Source organism: Macrosteles quadrilineatus, unplaced genomic scaffold, assembly GCF_028750875.1.
Source record: "Macrosteles quadrilineatus isolate MER2022 unplaced genomic scaffold, UCM_ALF_1.0 Scaffold_2__2_contigs__length_208266976, whole genome shotgun sequence".
NCBI classification, from domain to species: domain Eukaryota; kingdom Metazoa; phylum Arthropoda; class Insecta; order Hemiptera; family Cicadellidae; genus Macrosteles; species Macrosteles quadrilineatus.
In genome coordinates, this window is record NW_026542595.1 from 8,011,387 (window position 1) to 8,030,542 (window position 19,156).

At 35.5% G+C, this 19,156-nt stretch overlaps 1 protein-coding gene across 4 annotated transcripts in view; it reads right to left on the reverse strand.

The window, feature by feature from the left end:
* Positions 1-19,156, reverse strand: part of LOC128987366 (protein yippee-like 2) — a 119,919-nt gene that overhangs the window by 29,283 nt on the left and 71,480 nt on the right. The window contains exon 3 of one of the 4 annotated variants that reach the window (XM_054408179.1): positions 18,939-18,981. The exons of the other annotated variants lie outside the window; for them this stretch is intronic. The gene's annotated coding sequence lies outside the window, so the exon portion shown is untranslated. The remainder of the gene's footprint in view (positions 1-18,938; positions 18,982-19,156) is intronic. 4 annotated transcript variants of the gene reach the window in all.

Sequence of the window (19,156 nt, forward strand, 5' to 3'; positions counted from 1 at the left end):
GCGTCAGGGGCATATCAACCTGGATTCGCGGACCAAGGAGCGCACAATACCTCCTCTAATGGGAGGTCATAAATAAAAACCGTAGGGGTAGGACCGAGGAGCGCAGAGGTACCTTGCGCTCCTCGGTCCTACGCGAGCAAAGAACTAATCCCCTACTTATACGGATTAAAAGAGACAATGGCTGGTCGACCCTGCGAGTAAATCCATTAGTCACGCCTCACTGAATACACCACTTAAAAATTAAAGTGTAATGAGTAATTTTGAAACATTAACATTAAGATACTGTATTAAGTATTCGAAGTAGTTATCTTAAAAACAATTTGTTTTTGTCCGACGTTAATCAGCCCATTTTAAATACAGACATACTGCATATTTTAAGTGCAGTTTAATACAAATTAAATGTTTAGTACTAAGTAGTGCGGAACTAAATATGCATTATTTTATTATGATTAAAATCATATTAGATTATGTGAGACGGTTAAACTTGCTCTCTGAGAATTATTATCAAATGATGTACAGTATTTTGTTTTGCAGGTATAGTTTGTATAATTTTAAAATAGCTTTGAAGGCATGACGACTATTGCTTAAACATGCATGGTTCTACGTAATTTGTCTTGATCCTCTCTCTACCGGTGATTCACCCTTCGTCCTACGGAAACACGTGGAATTTTCTCTCGTGGTTGAGTTATGATATTGAATGACTCAATTCTAGTACCGGACGTTCGTACTATTTAGGAGCAATGCATACCATTCTTGAAACTTATTCTTAAGAACAACATATTATGTTGTGCATTTCCGGCTTAGATGGGTGAGGAGCTTATTGCTGAAAGTGATATTTTTGCCAAATGACAATGTGCCTGGGCTAAATTTACTTCAAAAAGTAGTGTATTTTTACATAGGCTTTGTTTAAATTTAAAAATACTTTTTGTATAAGAATAACTTAGGTTTTTCTGAAAGTATATTGTCGTAGTAGTATATTATTGGAAATATCTGAAAGTAAATCGATTGTTTTGTTTCGATTAGTTTTTAACCGTAATATTGCCGACATAAAATGTTATCTAATGAAAACCTTTACCCTTAAGTTCCTATAATTATTTATTCCTAACTTATTAGTCAAGCACAAATAATCAGAATTTACTAGGCTATTTCCAAAGTAATGGTTTAAGAATACTTTAGGTAGATGTTATAGACTCATAATTACTACATATATTTTAATGATAAATTCAAATAACAATAACCAGCACGTACTCTGGACGGATAAAAAAGAGTAAACTATAATACAAATTAAGACTGGTTTTAATTCAAGTAGTGTTACCAGTTACGAAGTAAATTATTAATGAAAGATATAATTGAATAATTTATGAAGAAAATAATTATAATAATACTTTTGAGACTAGAATCAAATAAGAGAATTATAAATCTTAAATTATCGTAGTTTTTTCTGTGCTGTAGGTTGAAATACATTAGAGGTAAGTAACCTGCCTGCTCTACTTGCCTCGCGTAAACGCGGCTTTAGACTGTGTATTGATCACTCATGGGTTGATATTTAAATTGTCGTTTCGACAGTACAAATTGGTGATTTTTTCTCACTTGTATTAGAACAATAACACAATATGTCTCATTGTTAATTGAGGAACAAACTATGAATTTATTACTAGGAAAGGTGAACGTACTACCTGTTGTAAATTGTAGTCGTAGGCATCTGGTACAAACTATTCGACCTATTGTTTGGTCCAAAACATAAACAGTCAATACTTGGAAATGTAAAGGAATTATGAGTGAACAGCGTACATGGAGGTCCCGTTAATCCCCTACGTTACTCCGAATGGATTTCATTTGCAATTTCTTAGATTTCCCTTTCACGACAGCCCATTCCAGTTTTTGGGGTGTCGGGTCACTCGGGTCAGTTCACCCGAGTAATTGACCTTCAATTTCAACTTAAATTTTGCTTTTATTTTATGTGGCAATCGCAAAATAGAAATTCTTTAACACACATAAAACTAGGGTACTACTAATGATTAGACTATTTTTCCGAAATCACAAAAGTGGTTTTAATTTATTTCACTTAGTTAGTCGTCGCTTTAGACTTAGGCGTATGAAATATTTTTATACAAGACAATCATAATACTAAACGTGTTGATTAGTTTTAACAAATTAAAAAATATTAAATCAATTAATTTATTTCCTATATTACAGAACACTGTATAGGCCTACAATTATAATATTTGTTGAAACATTAAAACTGGTCTTTATTCAAGTACTGTTACTAGTTGCAAAGTAAATTGATTTATAATAAAAAATACACTGATGATTCTAGAATCAAATAACAAATATTGTATCTGCCAGCTGTTCTTTAACAAAAATATTTTAAATTTCTTGTATTTTCAATTTGAAGCGGAAGTTGGTTGTAAAGTTTAGGACCCAAGTATTGATATAAATGACGAAAAGATTGTGTACCTATTTACTTTGGGTGATTTGATATATTATTTATCTTCAAAGCTTCATGCACTGTAAGGATAATTAGGAATTACACTTTCTCTGTTTACGCTCCGGTTAAAGATCTATCTCAAAACCTTACAAATAAAAATATGTTGGACGAGTAAAATGCATAACTTCTGGTGCAATCGAAAAGAGATAGTTCGTTTAGATTTTTTCACATGTTTTCTACCTCTGCACGTTTTGAAATGATATTGGACAAGTTTTCTTCAAAGCTTGTACCGTCTTTGGCAAACGTCACTAGGTACCAATAATGTGACGAAATAATACGTCGTATGAAAACAAATTCTGATCGAATTAGTGAAATGTTCTTCAAGCAAACTTTCACTTACATCTTTACGTTATAAGTAACTTACAATCAGTGGCGATGGACTTTACAAATTCGTTACCAGTGGAGGTTCCTAAAGAAAGTGCTATTGTCTGTTAATGGTAACAGTACAATTAATTGGTACATTAACTAGCTCATGTCACAGACTCAAGGGTAAAAATAATTCATTGTGGCCAAGAAATCCGAATCAGAGTGCACTATTAATCAGCCTCAACAATGTAATATTGGCTATTGCGATTTTTTTCGGCAAAGTAGCAATCACTGTTTAATCTAAATAATGCGAACAGATGATTTCGGGGTAAAATTATCAAACTTATATATCCAGCCAGAAAAAAGTTATTTTTGAAAAAAACATCGAACCGTAGGCCTAAAGTTTAGACATTTTTAGGCCCTACAAACATTAGTAACAATGAATTAAGTTGTTTGACGTTGTGACATGTTCCTATTTAGACATTGTGGCGGACAATGTTTAGCAATTCAACAAACGTGTTGTACATGGTGAAAAACACCAATGATGATTCGAAAACTAAAAGAAAGTAATACAAATTGAGTTTAAATTAGGGGGTTGATTCGAGTTGGAATACCCTTAAAATTATATGGAATATGATATATGCTACCATATAAAGTGTTGGCTGTGTAAATATTTAAAATTTTCCCTTTTGTGATTTGATTTTATCACTGTTGGCATAACAAAAGTAAAGTTTACCTCCTAAGAAATATGAATTGAATTGAGAATGGTCCATTTTGTATTTTTGTAAAAAGATATATATGTGTCCAAATAGTACACAATTTTCCTCATAAAAACACCATTTTGACACAAATACAATAAACATAGTCAAATTCGACTCTTGCCGTCGTGTCTGAAAAACTACAAAGTAACTTATATTGTTAATTAGGATAAAATAGGCGCTGCACGGGTATAGTTTGTTTATGCTAGTCAATATGATATTATTTATGAAATATCAAGTTACTACTTTTGGTTGTTAAAATATCAAACAAATTTTGGCTGAAAATGCTTGCTACAGAGTCCGCGATTTTTCCACTGTCATGTAGTCAGTGATTTCTGTCTTGTTAGATTACTAGAAGGTCACATTGTTTTAGTTAGTAGAGTTTTTTTATATTTTATCTTTTGTACATTTCATTATAAACTTGACTATTCCAATGCAATGTAATTTTGTAATTCTGGAATAAAGAACTTATGACTTATGACTTATGACTTATGACTACTTGCTTTTTTGTAATCTATTTATAATTGTATTGTTATGGTACAGGTATTGGTATGAAAAGCGCGTACAAGGGCGCATGGAAAGGGTGGGGGGGGGGTCACGTAACCGAACTAGCCAAAACTCTGAGAATATATCTATGATTCATCCCCCTCCTACCCCTTCCTCTAAAAATTGTTTTCCTTAAGGTTATCCCATTGCCATTTAATATACTTTCAATGTATATTAAAAGTATACTTTCAATGGATAAGATAGGATTTGTATCATAAAGAAGATATGGTTTCTGCCCGTTTAAATTACCTATAAAACTAAGATGTAAAATTCAGGTTTGTTTTCTATCAATGATGGGTAAATGTTGAAAGCAGTTAATTGTATTCAAATGGATATATATTATAAAAAATGTGTGTTTAATTTTAATAACCAGGGGGCCCATTGCAAACTTGCACATTTTAATAGGGTTCAACACATTTTCGAAGGTAAAACATGTAATCTTTGGTAAAACTAACGATGCAATACCCCTTTATTTTTAAATATTATGTTTGTTTAAAGCAGTCATTAAAAGTGAATACACCTACTAATTTTCAATCAATTCCATTGATTTATTTTAGATCCACACCATGAAGACTAAAGTCACCTACCTTATTTTTATTAACTGCTTTATAAACAAAATCTAAATGTGGTTCAATATTCAACTGAAGGATCAGGTTTTATATTGCAATTTAAATTCGAAAGTGGCCTGGTAATTTGTTGATACAACATTAGTTTGGTAATAAGTTGCACTGTAAAAATATTCTGGAATCAATGGCGTAGTCAGTGAGGCGTGACTAATGGGATTTACTCACAGGGTCGACCTAAGCATTGTCTTGTTCAACCCTCGTAAGTAGGGGATTAGTTTCTTGCCCGGGTAGGACCAAGGAGCGCGAGCACCTCTGCGCTCCTTGGTCCTACCCCCGACGAATTCTTCAGCCAAGGGGTTGACAGTTTTACGACTTGCGCTCCTCTGTCCGTTTCCCATCAACCTGTGCTTACATTAAAAGCCTATGTCCCACGGAGCGTTGCGCGGCGCGCAAGGCGCGAGGCGTGCCAAACCTTGCGCCGTGGGACAGGGTAAGCGCGTGGTGCTACGCGCCAGAGTGGCGCGGAGCGGGGTTGCGCGTCCGTTCCCGTGAGTTGTCGGTAAACATCAAAGGCGCGGGTTGGAGCGTGGACGCCCTGAGCCAGTACGAGACGTTTTTCCACCGGGTGAACAGGTGTCACGTTGAACTTGCAGTTATTCAGCAATTGTTGGTGCGAAACTTTTGTTGTATGCATCCATCCACCAACGCCTCTATTTTTTCTTTGAAATCAATTTCAACTTCAAATATTCACCACTCAACAATAGATAACAAGCTGCGGCGCACGCTAATTCACCGTCACTTTCCGAATCACTCATCATTAAATCACACAGATCTTTACAAATATAGTGTAGCACGGAGGTTTCAGAGGTACACTATCCACTACGGCCTGTAGACGGCGTGTGTCGCGGCGCGACACGCGCCGTGGGACAGGTCTTGCGCGGACCTAAACGCGCACATACGCTCCAGCCCGCGCATTTTCACCGTCGCGTGGAGCGCCGCGCAACGCTCCGTGGGACATAGGCTAAAGATTTCCCTCTTACTCCTTGTGGGCCTTCCCCCTGGAGGAAAATTGATAGTTGGTTAAAAAGGTAGGTTTTATGTTAAATATCTAGATTTCTAGATACAAAATTGTACCACAGTATCTATGTTGGTTTAAAAAATATCAACCCGTTCTGGGACTTTTTTAACCCACTGTTTATTGAAGATATTAGTTTCAGTATAATATAACACTATGTTATTACAAAAAAAAACTAACCCAGATGCGGATTTAAACATAACAACCTTTTTAGAATGTGATACTTTTATGAGTAAGTTGGCATTTATTTCAATGTTCTATCTAAAATGGTTCTCGAGTAAAGTTATAAGCGTTTTAGTAAACAGCGCCCCCCCGCCATATTCTCCCCTCCCACAGGGGATGTCGACCGCGCTGGGGGGCGACAGCTTTCTTTATCACTATAGTTTATTGTTTATTTATTTATTTATTTATTTATCATACGGTAAACACCATTTTTACAATCGATAATACATAAGGGCAATACAATAAAATATTTATAAATATATATAAGTCAGATTCAGATTCATCTTGCTGAAAAAAAAGATTGCTAACATGAAAAAATGACACCAACAGGATTGTCCAAAAATGCTTTAACAAAAATTGGATCATGCGTATTATAACTCCTAGTTAACAAGCATAAACATTTTTAGAGAAAAATACGATTACCAAAACTAGATAACAATTGATAAATATTTCAATATAATAACAATAACAAGCAAAAGTATAATATATTTGACAGACAAGACAAAAAAAGAAAAAAAAATGACAACAATTAATAACAGTGACGTAAACTAAGTGAAAAATTTTAACAGTGCAATACAAATTTATCTGAATGTGCAAACAACAAACAGGTAGCAAATTCCGGACAGTGATCTCAGGACAATTTCTCATCAACAAAAAACAATAACAATAACAACTTAAACTATTATATTTTTTATGGCTCTCAGTTTGCAGGTGAACACGTCAACATGTTGGCATGCTTGATTTCCAATTCTGTGGAGCCGTGGAATTGTACTGTGGAAGGCGTAGTTTGTAGAAAAAGAAGCTTTGTTGAAGAGTTGAATGTGCCTGAAGTGTCGAGGAACGTGGAAATTAATTAGGCGAAGTATTTCTGGAGCATCAACTTCGCCGTTCAACAACTTCCAGAGGAAAGACAGGTCTGCAGATTGTCTACGGTCACTCAGTCGAGGAAGGCCCATATCGATGCGAATATCTTCAATCGGCACTGTATAGAATTCATGGCCCAACTTGACGCCAATAGAGCGAAGAAAGCGATTCTGAATTTTTTCTACTCTTGATATGTGGCTGATTTGATGTGGATTCCATATCAAGCTGCCATATTCCAGCACAGGCCTAACCTGAGTCATGTAAAGAGTTCTCAGAGCATTAACATCAAGTCCGTATCTACCACATCTAATGACAAAACCTAGAGCTTTAGAGGCTTTATTGCAGATTGTATTTATGTGCAGGTCTGGGTTTAAATCGTATGACATTAAAACTCCTAGGTCTCGTATGGCACTCTTCCGTGGCAGGATGGCATTATTCATCGTGTAGTAGAAGTCAATACGCTGCTCGGTACGGTGATAAGATACCACTGCAGACTTTGAAACATTGATTTCCATGTGGTTATCCAGGCACCAATTGTCGATTGAGTGCAAACATTGTTGAAGGGTGGAACAGTCTGCCTGAGATTTTATACATTTGAAAACCTTGATATCGTCAGCAAACAGCAAGCACTGAGAGTCGATACTATCCACAACATCGTTAACAAATATATTGAAAAGAAATGGACCCAGATGAGAACCCTGGGGGACTCCAGAAACCGCAGGGAAAGGAATTGACTTGGCTCCTGTAAACTTGACAGCTAAGGTGCGGTCTTTAAGATATGATTCAAACCATCGCAAAAGGCTTCCGACTATGCCATACCCTTTTAATTTTGCCAAAAGATGGTCGTGGCTGATGCAGTCGAATGCTTTACTAAAGTCAATATAGATACAATCTAGTTGCTCCTTGGATGAATATGCTGTGATTATGTGATGTTGCAAAATAAGAAGATTAGTGTTTGTAGATCTACCCTGCATAAAACCATGCTGAGCCACACTTAACAAGCTCTTGAAGGGAAAACTAATTGCATCAAGAAGGAGACTCTCAAAGATATAGTGCTTATAACAACAATCAGAAATAAAATTGGGCCAGGCTTTCCGTACATACTCAACTCCCTTCAGATCCTGGACTATAAAAATTAATGTTAGACTATTTAAATATGAAATAAATCTGAACATTTTAAGGGAATGTTTTATTAGAAATCCAGCCAGGTAAATGGAAATTCGCTAAGGCCTCTCGCCCACTATACGATTTCGGTCGTACGACACTGTGTCGTACGATATTCTTATCATCTGTGTGGTCCTCGCCCACTTTACGACACTTTGTCGGATAAATGGCCAGTTACTCGGTAGCCCTGGAAGAGTGAGGTGTGGGTGTATTGCGCAATATCTTAAAACAGTAGTTCTGTATCAAATAGTAAAACAATGATTCCGTTACGTGTTGTTGCAATGTGGCTGCTGTGGCGATAGTGGCCAATGTAGGCCTACAGCATTAAAGAAACATTTATTTTTATGTGTAAATTATTTTTTAAGTTAATGTATTTAAAGAAATTTGCAAATTATATTAGTCCATGCATTTTACAAGTTTTTAAATTTACCATAACTATCATAGGGTTTTGGGATAGTCTGGTAAAAAGTATGTATGTTAAATTGTTTTGGATTAGTTTTTAAATAGATTTAATTTTATCAATATAATCTACAAAAAATTATATTTATAGGTTTTAGTGAAACTTTTTTACACAATATAATTAATAATTAAGATTATACAATAATAAATAATAGCCAAACTAGCATTGTTTCAATAATTATTTTGGTATATTTACTCATAAGTGATGCAATATTTAGACATAATATAAAGAAAAATATAAACAAATTGTAAAAAATAAATAGGAATATCAAAATTACGCAAAATAATGGTTGAAAAATAAGACCAAGTGATATATCAAACATTATAATAAAAAAGTATGCATGAATTGTAAAAAATATTTATTCACGATAAGAAATACGCAAAGTGATATAACAACTATAATAATGACGAAGTATGAGTTAATTGCAAAAAGTATAGGCCTACAGTATATAAGACTACAGAACGCACGACATACGATAAAAATCGTATAGTGGGCGAGCGCCCATTTGATCGTACACGCCACTGCGAGTTAGACAGTCGTACGACAGTCGTGTATCACAGTGGCAGTGGACGACTGCTTCACGACAGTTTATCGTAGTCGTGAGATTATCGTACAGTGGGCGAGCTCTCATAAGATCCAATGGTTCACTGCGGAAATGTTGTCGTTCCGACACAGTGTCGTACGACCGAAATCGTATAGTGGGCGAGGGGCCTAAGTCTGCAGATTTCCTGCGGCGGGAGTATTTGATCTATGGTACGCTATTGCTATTGCCCGCTGGCCGCTATTGTCAGTCATCAGTCATGTTGGTTGTAGCACGATAGACCATCCCGGGTCTATTCTCTGTGGTTGTAGCAGCGAGCACTAAAGACCAAAGTGCTCGCTGGGTTGTAGTAACCAAGTAACCAGTAAGTAATAACAACGACACATGCGTAAGTGGTGAGTGACTTGGACAGTCATGCTACGAAGACAATATAGCATCGATATGACACGCCACAGTCAGATAACCGAGCAAGGTCAATGACACTGAATTTATGTCACAACAGCGTTAAAATTAAAAAGTTTTAGTGACATAAGAACAACTATTTCAAAATTAAATATCTAGGCTACTCAGCCCCACTTTTATAGTAGGCCTACCGGCCTACCCTACATTTATGAAAATAGTACCAAGTACCAATCCGTGAGCATGATAAAATTCATTATGTATTTCTTTTTACTATATATTTTAGACTGTATTTTATAATACCATTAAAATTGCACATAACATATTTTACAAATTACACACCACGAGCAATGATCGGTCCCCTCTAGTACTCAAAATAAAGAGGAGAACCTCTAATTAGTATAGTAGGATATAATACCTTATATTATTGTTGATAATTATTGATCATCACGTTAACCTACCTATTTCAGAAATTGGAAGACATTAGGATACACAATCCGTCTTGTTTCTTTTCAAATTGGTCTGTGCAAACAGGAAAGAAATTGAATTCATTCATACCCTCTTTAAATACAAGGAAAATACGTTGGTAAGTGCAACTTCGCACCGGCCGGCGCGGCGCATTGCCATGCGAATAACAGTTATAACAATTAATTAACTGTGTAAATTTTGAGCAGACGCTCCTCCATTGTGAATTAGCGCAACAGCTGTTTCGGTAGGCCGAGACTGCGGCGTTGCCAAACTGTCTCGCAGTGGCCTTATATTAGAAGAGAGACTGTGATTCGTTACATAATTTCACCGGATAGAGTGAAAGAATCAGCTGATAATTGTAATGCGTATCAGAGTATCACCATTGCCTATTACCGTACTTGGGAGTTCACCTGTGCTAACACAACATTTACATTCCACATTGATTAGATACACAAATTACGTAGGCCTACTTTTTAAAAAAGACAACACACCTGCCTCACCCATAGAAGGATATTTTAGTGATGTACGGCATATTGTGTACATCATTGTGCAGACGCTCAATATTAGAAGAAAACAATGAATCGTTTTCTATGAAATAAAAAAAAAACATTAGTTTAGCAATTTTAATCAAATAAAATAAAATAAAATATTTTATTAAGCCAGAACTAACAAAAAAGTTCAAGTTGCACTAGCCAAGTCATAATATTCATAAAACATGCCTTTGTGTGACTTACAAATATATACAGAGATTTATAAAATGGCTTTGATAACACTTATAAATAATAGCGAAGTCTTATAAATTATTATTTACAATATCATTCCTATAGCTGATGTGAGTTAAGAATTCCTGGATGCTGTAAAAGGTATATGGGTTAAATTGACCAAAACGGTTTTAAGTTTATTTTTTTATTTTTTATTTTATAAGGTTTTGGTTCTAGCGTAAGAGAAAGTGGAAGTGAGTTGAAAAGTTCAATGTCATTGTACTGTGAGTGTCTTTTGAAAAAAAATTAGAATGTTAAGGGATTGTCAATGTGTGTAAGTTTCGATGTGTAGTGGTTTTCATATTAATATTCATAAAAAATATAAATTGCATTTTGTTACATTCTAAAGCTGTGGATTGAAATTAATAGAATTATTTATGGATAAGATTAGCCGAGGATGAGAGAGCACGGCTAAACACGTCTGCAAGTTACCGTGCAAAGTGTAGCCTATAACTACGAATAAGGAATTAACTTGAAGTAGTTGGTAACATCTGATTCAACGAAATTAAATTCAAAGTAAATTTGCTTCCCAAGTGAACACATAAAAAGAAGAAGCAAGTGTTGCAATTTTCAAGTTAAGCTTATATTACAAAAGATAGCCTCGCGCAGATATTTTACTTAATATTCTCCGACTGCGATCTTTAACACAAGTTTGTTAAATTTGGTTCAGTTGCTTTTCAGTCACAATTGTTTTACCAACCAATTACTAACATATATTCATAAGTTTGTATATTATGAAGAGAAAACCTAGCAAACAAATAATGGGTTTCAGCGAATAATATTAGGTACATAAGTACCTACTTATGTATTAAACTACAAAATAAATGTCCAAAATATTGTCGTGAGTATTTTATTTTTAAATAGATAAGTACGTATATATATAAATCAAATAAAAAATTCCACAATTTGCAATACACCGAGATTTTTCAATTGAAAACTGGTCCACAGATTTTCTTGTATCTATGTAATCTACTGGATTTAAACCCTGAATTAACGGACATAAGGCCCGTGCTACATATAAACGCCACTATCACCTGCAATTAAAAAAATGTTCACTACATTTTCAAAATGTTTTATTTGTTTAGATACTGGCAAGACTCTAAACGCGAGCTATTGTAAATATGATTCGCCAAAGTTAAACCAAAAGTAATGACCATTTCCTCTCGCAGGAAATATGAAAAAGCTGGAAAATCTGTGGATAGCCATGGCTTGTTAGTGCTCCCCGAAAATTATCTGTTACTTTTGCTCTCAAGATATTTGGTCTCATTCCTATCATTGGTCTTATCGAAGGGATTGTAGCAGCTTGCAAACCATTTGTAATATATTTGTTATTGAACCATAGCAAATTTGTACGTTTGCTACAGTAAGTTTTCTAGATCTAAAACAGATTGAGTTTAAACGTCTATATATCATGTAAAAATGATGAATTAGCTGACACAAAGTGTATTCTGTGGAAGAGAGGTTTTCAAATGCCATAAAAAAGCAATAACGTCTGTTCCTTTAACGAACCATTGCTGAGAGAAGTCAATTTAAAACCACAGAGGGATGAAAGTAATAGGTATGTGATATTCTGCGGGGGGGGCAACGTTTGGTGGATCAAGTCAAGGATGCTCCATAGGGACATGTTGAGTTCACTTTTATATTACGAACTCTTCCTCCGTTAATCAGTTGCAACTAATTTTTGAATAGCAATAATAGGCTAAGCAATTTTAATGTTTCAATTACAGTTGTAAATTGAGTAGCCTACATGAGTAGTGCACGGTACGAGTACTATGACAAATTGATATTTCAGGGTCTCTGATGGCAATAAAACGATTCGATAAAAATTTAAAAAGTTGGATAAAAAAATGGATACATTTATTTATGTACATTAAAAATCCCAAAACCTTTGAATGTATACAATCTGAATGTGTTCAATCCGTGTATTTATGTTAGAACAGAACTGAAACACTTACTAAATGTTTTACACAATACAACTAAATTTTTGAATAAAATTGCAGCTACAATCATAGTTTTTAAATAGGTTATTTTGGGTGGTGGGTACTACTTAAAATATTCTAAATTGACCGCTTTTGAGAGACATCTTACTTGACCCTTTAACAGGAAGCCTAAGCTCATTCAGACGTATTCTTGGTTTTTTCACAGCACATCATGAAGTGACGAAATAGACAAATAACTGATTACAAAATCCAAATAAACTCGACAAACAGACGTTGCGCTAACCGGAAGCAACTAATGATAAGGAAAGAACGGGACACTGATAACAAATACTACAAACTGACTTGCACGTGACTGGTACACAGTTATCAAGTATAGACCCGAAGAGGAGCAGGAGCTTGAGAAGAAGTGGGGTGTGGGGTGCCAGTCGCTACAGTAATAAAATTGGACTAGTACAAGGCGGGCTGATGTCTGCGAGAAACCAACCTGCATAGTGCATATGCACAAACAAGTCTAGTCAATTGTAGAAATGAAATGCATGATATATAAAATAGATTGATTTGAACCCTGTAATACTTGGACTGGGTCTTCGCAAACAATGACAAAATGGAAAGAGAAGACTATGACAACGTCAAATTTGAACTTGAATAGTATTATTATTATTGATTACCATTATGATTACTATGGGCATAATGTAAACAAATGAATAACCAATAATTGTCACACAATTTTCAATTAGTGCATTAAAAACAATCTGTACGGTACGGAATTCCTTCAATGAATTTTACTCGTACTTCATGAGTACTATACGTCAACAACCAGTGTACTATTTGTTATATGCGCTCTCCATGGCTCTCCTATTAACAACCAACAAACCACGCTTTAAATGTGTTGGCCACAAAACGTTCGCTGTATACAGAAATATCTTTGGTAACACAAACAAACGTAAATCAAGTCCAATAGCAACTCGAGATGGCCTTTGACACTTATGTAGAGGGGGCAATGCGCATCTTGCAAAAATAAACAGACAAATATCGCGCAACCTTGACTTATTGAGGAACCTTGACTGACGCTTCCGCGCCAAAAATACACGCGCAGCGGTCAGTATAGATAAGTCGCTCTCTAGGCAATGTCCTTGAGCTACAGACATATCGGCAAAAGCTTGCGGCGGTCTGATCTATAGTTAAACGCAGATATAAATAAGGGGTTAGCGGTTAGCTTTCACGTACTCGAGTTAACGTTGACTGATAACGTGATGGCGATAGCTTGCGGCCGTCTGATCGACAGGTAACTGCAGCTGTATATAACGGGTTAGCTCTCACGTCCTTGAGTTGACTTTGACTGATAACGCGATGGTGATAGCTTACGGCCGTCTGATCGACAGGTAACTTCAGATGTAGTTAAGGGGTTAGCTTTCACGTCCTTGAGTTCACATTGACTGATAACGCGATGGTGATAGCTTGCGGCCGTCTGATCAACAAGTAACTGCAGATGTAGATAAGGTGTTTACCCTCACGTCCTTCGTCCTTGAGTTGACTTTGACTGTTTGACTGATAACGCGATGGTGATGGCTTGCGGCCGTCTGTTCGACAGGTAACTGCAGATGTAGATAAGGGGTTAGCTCTCACGTCCTTGAGTTGACTTTGTCTGATAACACGATGGTGATAGCTTGCGGCCGTCTGATCGACAGGTAACTGCAGATGTAGATAAGGTGTTTACCCTCACGTTCGTCGTCCTTGAGTTGACTTTGACTGTTTGACTGATAACGCGATGGCGATAGCTTGCGGCCGTCTGTTCAACAGGTAACTGCAGATGTAGATAAGGGGTTAGCTCTCACTTCCTTGAGTTGACTTTGTCTGATAACGCGATGGTGATAGCTTGCGGCCGTCTGATCGACAGGTAACTGCAGATGTAGATAAGGGATTAGCTCTCACGTCCTTGAGTCGACTTTGTCTGATAACAACGCGATGGTGATCGACAGTTAAATTCAGATGTAGTTAAGGTGTTGGCTGTCACGTCCTTGAGTTGACTTTGGTTGATCAGCAGGTCCGTTAACGTTACGTGTGACGTGTGCAGGATACACATGGGCCTAGAGCTGGGAGGTACAGACAAATCCTCAGCTCAATTAGCAGACTATACTCATCTTGTAAAAACAACTGCTCAGGGAATAATACGGCCAATACATGTTTTCAATATCAATCAAGTAGGCCGTAAATGTACGAGCATTAGCTTTTATGATTGATATTTTATGCATTGTAATAAATGTGTTTTTATTTTGATTAGTAAATGTCTAAACATTTACTAGTACTAACAACAACCTGTGTGTTTGTTCTGATGTTTGTTTAGTAGTGTATCAACTCACTTTCTTTGCTGGTTACGTTTCACCGTTCCTTTTCATGTCATTTCTAACTGAAAACAAATAAATTTTAAAGTTTATAGCCAAGTACTGCTATAATTCCATACTGCTATTAGCTGTATCAGCTGTATGGGCTATTAATTAACAGCTGTGTCTAAGGAATGTCGGCCTTAGTCACTAACAAGACTACAAGATCAAGATCGCGCCACTCATCCTACACTCATCTCCATTCATACTTGGCTTAAAATACAGTACCTACTATGTATGTTCGCCATTTCATCGAACCGTATTAACAGTATTAACCAAGTTGTGCGATGTATGAAATTAAATTACACATACTATGTTCCCCAGTTCTACGAACTGCTCCGTTTTAACTTTTGCAATTTAAACTATCCCAATACCCTCACTCTCACAGCGGTGGCACAGTTTATATCTAAAAGCATTACAGCTCATCTGTGAAATCGGGTCAAAGTATTCAACATAAAGTCAGGGTGACCGAGTTGAAATTGGGTTACATTGTAGAACAAATAAGAAATGAGGACAGTTGAGGTAGCTCCCCGATCTAGTGCAACATCAACATTGAGATGGGATAGAATGGTGAATTTGCGGGAGGAAATTGTCATCATAGTTAGGTGATTAAACCAGCTAACACAAAAAAAAACAATAACGCAGACAGAACAATCTGGCTTCATCAACACTAATCCCTCGTTGCTGTATGTTCACGATAAACCTACTCTCCACCATAACATTTTATTTTATATGTCCTTTCATAATATATCTGAGCAATAACACGTTGGAATTTCGGTATTAGGCTAACTCTATGGTTATAAACATCAATATCATGTTTAATCATGGTGTTTCACAACACTCCCTTAACGGTTGGCCAGACATTCCGATTAATTTCCTTTGTTATCAACACCAACCAAGATATCGAAGCGTTAGAGTACATACAATTAGTGACCGATGACCGATTTCAGTACAATATCGGTGTATTCAATCGTGTGATTTATGTCAGTTTATGTATGTGTGGTGTCTATGATAGCACGCTCAACGCTATTCTCACATAATCTATGCTGATAATATCCATTTGAGGCTATGGGTACATGCCGTTTTTATAGTTACTTTCCTGGTTGATTATAATTCCTGAGAATAACATTGTGTCAGTACTGTATACGAAGGTGAGAGACAATAGTTTAAAATGCCAATTCCCAAGTAAAAGCAATTTTAAATATACTTAATTATGTTCATTAAAGTCTTTTGGTTTCAAAATTGATTATAATCAGCTCTTCGATGTTGACTATGGAATAATATGTTGGCTCGGTGACAATGGGGTAGACAATGTTGTAGCAGGAATGTTTAATACACCACCGTGTGATCCTCTAGACGGGGTACATACAGGATGTATGACTTTATACTTTATTTTTGTTAGGAACTATTTAGATCATTGTGTCGCAAAGTAATGTACTCACATGAAAATTCGGGTTTAATTTACTCTTTTCAGGTATGCCTCACAAACATAATATATGAATATCATAAATCAATGGCTTACTACAGACACCGGAGGATTTTCTCACAGTGATTTATCTCATCCTTATTTTACCAAGGTACAACCGAAACGTTGGCCATAACGCTTGGTATTGAATTACGCATGTAGATTTACAATTTATGTTGGATAATAAATTAAGGACAAAATAAGTAATAATAATATGACAAAAATGTTTTTTATATACAAAATGTTACGTCTAGACAGGAGGTAGGAACGTGTTTTGTCTGCTACTCATAAGATGTGGTACTACCATATATGAGTAGCCTACCATAGATGAAAGGAGTATACTACACACAGTCTTAAATATCATCAGAGACTACTTAATTTGTATTATTTGTTAATAGTACCTTTCCAGAATTCGCTTGAAATAATTTAATTAACATTGTTATATTTGAACACGTTTATTCGCAATTGCAGTTAATCCTTGGGCCTTGACCTCGATACTTTCTTGGCTAATGACTCCAATTAGTTATTTAGAAGCCAGCCAGCAAACATTAACTATAATCTAACTAATCTTCTTAGTTAATGCAAAGCTATAAAGTAGTAAAAAATAAATGCACCTCGTAACGCAAAGTTCAACACAGAACATGATGCTGGGCTTGTTGGCTGACAAATGACTCCTTAAGGGGTTTTCCTAATTCACTGAAATCGTCGTGATTTAAAACTAGTGCAGGACCGAGTGTCGTTTGCCTCAACACTTTGACAAGGGTCATTTCACTGCCTGAGGCTTGGCGGGGCGAGTGCCGGCCAGGTATCAGTGACCATGGTGCGGCGGGTTGGGTGGAAAGATTGACTGAGAAGATGAACTAATTATTTTAGGGATGAAATGAAACTGTTATAACCTAATGAAACTGTTACAACCTAACCTAACCTAACCAATCCAAACTTGCTGATAGTGAAAAAAATGAATGAAGGTTTACTAATCGAATCTAAATTAATTTTCAGTCGAGATAACCTGCAGACTAAGCGAATTTCCATTAGCCTGAATGTATTTTCACTTAAATCTATTTAAACAACATTTTAGGTTTAACGAGTACTGTACCTAGGTTTGTCGCGAAGAGGATAATAAAGTGCGTTTTTGTTGTAAAAATTACCTTTAGTGTTAAATAAATAAATTTACCAAGTTTAATTTAAAATATAATATCCAAACAAGCAAACTACAAACAGTTTACTTTTTCTTCATAAGAATAATATGGCAATTTTAAATTTTATAATTTTCTGCGTAACTAATAACCGTACAAAAACACTTCACCATACTGTATTATTTGTTTTTAAGCTCTTTAAAATGGTTAAGAGAAAATTTGCAAAAGTTATGTTTTGAGGGTCAAAATGAGAAAACATAATTTTTACAACATAAAACTCCCAATAAACCACCGTTCCCATAGTTTTATCATGCAGGTTCGCGAATTAGTTCTAACTAATGTAGGTTTACACGTTAGCAGAAGTATCAAGCTAAAGAAAGGACATAAATATATATAATTATACTGAATATTGAATTTGAACGCTGGTGTTTTGGCCTCTGTGGATCTTAAAACTAAAAGGTAAATCGGTCCCGGGTCCAGGTATAAGACCTGAGGCAATAGCTTATTACCTATTATGGGAAATTCTCTTAAAGTTACAACTCTGTAATAAGTCAATACCCAAGTAAAAAAAACATGACATTCTTCAAAGCTTGGATCAACATTTTAACCCATTCGCATTTTTTTGTAAAGTGTAATTTTTAGGAGAAACCTATTATCAATTCAGTATTGATCCAACAAATTACATTTGAACGTAATTTTCTATCATACCTTAGCATAGAAAGCTTAAAGGTTAAATCTATGATACAATATCATGCAGCTCTTTCCGTAACAATCTAAATCAAACGACATTTTTTAACGACAGTATCACTGACAAGCAAATTCACAAAATGGGTTCATCATGAATAAAGACAACTGTCCTGATGTAACTACAAAAGCAAACCACTATTAAACTTTCGAACTTATTGGTACTGGTATACCACACACCACTACACCAGCGTAGGGGGGAGTTAATAAAATGTTTCTCTGCCATTATTCAAGATTGGCTAATTTGACTGTTTTTCATGTGTCCGCCTACAGTTGGTTGAACGTATTAAATTTGTGATTTAAAATATAGTCCAGTTATCAATTTGACTCTACTATTGATAAATTATAAAGCAGAAAAGTATAAATATACTGTTCATATCGTGAAATAACTTTAGCATGACGTGATTTACAGAGTACAGTACTAGTGATTATAATACAGTACTAGACTAGTACTATAATCAGTAAAGAAAATTACTGTACATAGCCAAACATAGTATTATACTTCTTATTTATTACAAAAATAAATACTGTATTGATATTCAAGTTGTAAAAGTAGTTTTAAATCTATGATATTGTGTTACTGTACTAAAATGGATTTTGCTAAATTAAAGCATACAATTTAATTTTTTAATCCCAACTTTCAAACTCCTTTACCTTTTGCTGGTACACTGAGCTTAGTTTTGATCGGGAAACATACCTAAAACACACAAAAGCACACGATGAATTTGAATACTATATTGGTACTATGATGTAGTTTAAGATATTGAAACACTTGTGTATCGTTGCAATAAGTCTCTCCACTTCCTCACAGCCGACAATTGATAACTAGATTGCATAAGGATAAAATGATATCTCATAATTTATAATGAACC